General features: G+C 43.6%; 1 non-coding gene across 1 annotated transcript; it reads right to left on the bottom strand.

The window, feature by feature from the left end:
- Positions 1 to 434: 434 nt before the first annotated feature.
- On the bottom strand, positions 435 to 542 carry LOC112793125 (small nucleolar RNA R71). Its single transcript, XR_003197834.1, has one exon. It is a non-coding gene; the product is annotated as a small nucleolar RNA R71 (small nucleolar RNA).
- Positions 543 to 2,684: the final 2,142 nt, after the last annotated feature.

Here is a 2,684-nt window from a genome sequence, read left to right as displayed (position 1 = left end):
TAACAGAAATCTCCAAAGAAGAAGACCCCATGGCAGCCGAAAATAACAACAATGCCAACAATGCAAGGAAGGTGCTGGGTGACTTTACTGCACCTACTCCCGACTTCTATGGGAGAAGCATCTCTATCCCTGCCATTGGAGCAAACAACTTTGAGCTTAAGCCTCAATTAGTTTCTCTAATGCAACAGAATTGCAAGTTCCATGGACTTCCATTGGAAGATCCTCATCAGTTCTTAGCTGAGTTCTTGCAAATCTGTGACACTGTCGAGACTAATGGGGTTGACCCTGAGGTCTACAGACTTATGCTATTCCCTTTTGCTGTAAGAGACAGAGCTAGAATATGGTTGGACTCACAACCTAAAGAAAGCCTGAACTCTTGGGAAAAGCTAGTCAATGCCTTCTTGGCAAAGTTCTTTCCACCTCAAAAATTGAGTAAGCTTAGAGTGGAAGTCCAAACCTTCAGACAGAAGGAAGGAGAATCCCTCTATGAAGCTTGGGAAAGATACAAACAATTAATCAGAAAGTGTCCCTCTGATATGCTTTCTGAATGGAGCATCATAGGTATTTTCTATGATGGTCTCTCTGAACTATCCAAGATGTCTTTGGATAGCTCTGCTGGAGGATCTCTTCATCTGAAGAAGACGCCTACAGAAGCTCAAGAGCTGATTGAAATGGTTGCAAATAACCAATTCATGTACACTTCTGAAAGGAATCCTGTGAACAATGGGACGAATCAGAAGAAAGGAGTTCTTGAGATTGATACTCTGAATGCCATATTGGCACAGAACAAAATATTGACTCAGCAAGTCAATATGATTTCTCAAAGTCTGTCTGGAATGAAAAATGCACCAGGCAGTACTAAGGAAGCTTCATCTGAAGAAGAAGCTTATGATCCTGAGAACCCTTCAATGGAAGAGGTGAATTACATGGGAGAACCCTATGGAAACACCTATAATCCTTCATGGAGAAATCATCCAAATCTCTCATGGAAGGATCAACAGAGACCTCAACAAGGTTTCAACAATAATAATGGTGGAAGAAACAGGTTTAGCAATGGCAAGCCTTTTCTATCATCTTCTCAGCAACAGACAGAGAGTTCTAAGCAGAACACCTCTGACTTAGCAACCATGGTCTCTGATCTAATCAAAACCACTCAAAGTTTCATGACTGAAACAAGGTCCTCCATTAGAAACTTGGAGAGACAAGTGGGTCAGCTGAGCAAGAAAATTACTGAACTCCCTCCTAGTACTCTTCCAAGTAATACAGAAGAAAATCCAAAAGGAGAGTGCAAAGCCATCAACATGGCCGAATTTGGAGAGGAGGAAGAGGCAGTGAACGCCACTGAGGAAGACCTCAATGGACGTCCACTGGCCTCCAATGAGTTCCCAAATGAGGAACCATGGGAATCTGAGGCTCAAAATGAGACCATAGAGATTCCATTGGACTTACTTCTGCCATTCATGAGCTCTGATGAGTATTCTTCCTCTGAAGAGGATGAGTATGTCACTGAAGAGCAAGTTGCTAAATACCTTGGAGCAATCATGAAGCTAAATGACAAGTTATTTGGAAATGAGACTTGGGAGGATGAACCCCCTTTGCTCACCAAAGAACTGGATGACTTGTCTAGGCAGAAACTGCCTCAAAAGAGACAGGATCCTGGGAAGTTTTCAATACCTTGTACCATAGGCACCATGACCTTTAAGAAGGCCTTGTGTGACCTAGGGTCAAGTGTAAACCTCATGCCTCTCTCTGTAATGGAGAGCTAGGGATCTTTGAGGTGCAAGCTGCAAAAATCTCACTAGAGATGGCAGACAATTCAAGAAAACAAGCTCATGGACTTGTAGAGGATGTTCTGGTAAAGGTTGAAGACCATTACATCCCTGCTGATTTCATAGTCCTAGAGACTGGGAAGTGCATGGATGAATCCATCATCCTTGGCAGACCCTTCCTAGCCACAGCAAAGGCTATGATTGATGTTGATAGAGGAGAATTGATCATTCAAGTGAATGAAGAATCCTTTGTGTTTGAGGCTCAAGGATATCCCTCTGTCACCACGGAGAGGAAGCATGAAGAGCTTCTCTCAAAACAGAGCTAAACAGAGCCCCCACATTCAAACTCTAAGTTTGGTGTTGGGAGGCCACAACCAACTTCTAAGTTTGGTGTTGAACCCCCACATTCAAACTCTAAGTTTGGTGTTGGGAGGTTCCAACATTGCTCTGAGCATCTGTGAGGCTCCATGAGAGCCCTCTGTCAAGCTACTGACATTAAAGAAGCGCTTGTTGGGAGGCAACCCAATGTTATATTTTATCTATTTTTCCTTTGTTATTTTATGTTTTCTGTAGGTTGATGATCATGAGAAGTCACAAAATCAATTGAAAAAGCAAAAACAGAATGAAAAACAGAAATAAAAATAGCACACCCTGGAGGAAGAACCTGCTGGCGTTTAAACGCCAGTAAGGCTAGCAGATGGGCGTTTAACGCCCAGTCTGGCACCATTCTGGGTGTTTAACGCCAGAAAGGGGCACCAGACTGGCGTTAAACGCCAGTAAAGGGCAAGAACTTGGCGTTAAACGCCAGAAATGGGCACCAGCCCGGCGTTTAACGCCAGAATTGGCACAAAGAGCAATTTTGCTCGCCACTTGGTGCAGGGATGACTTTTCCTTGACACCTCAGGATCTGTGGAC

This window comes from Arachis hypogaea, chromosome 3 (genome assembly GCF_003086295.3).
Source record: "Arachis hypogaea cultivar Tifrunner chromosome 3, arahy.Tifrunner.gnm2.J5K5, whole genome shotgun sequence".
NCBI classification, from domain to species: Eukaryota; Viridiplantae; Streptophyta; class Magnoliopsida; order Fabales; family Fabaceae; genus Arachis; species Arachis hypogaea.
This window is presented reverse-complemented; position numbering and strand designations above follow the sequence as displayed.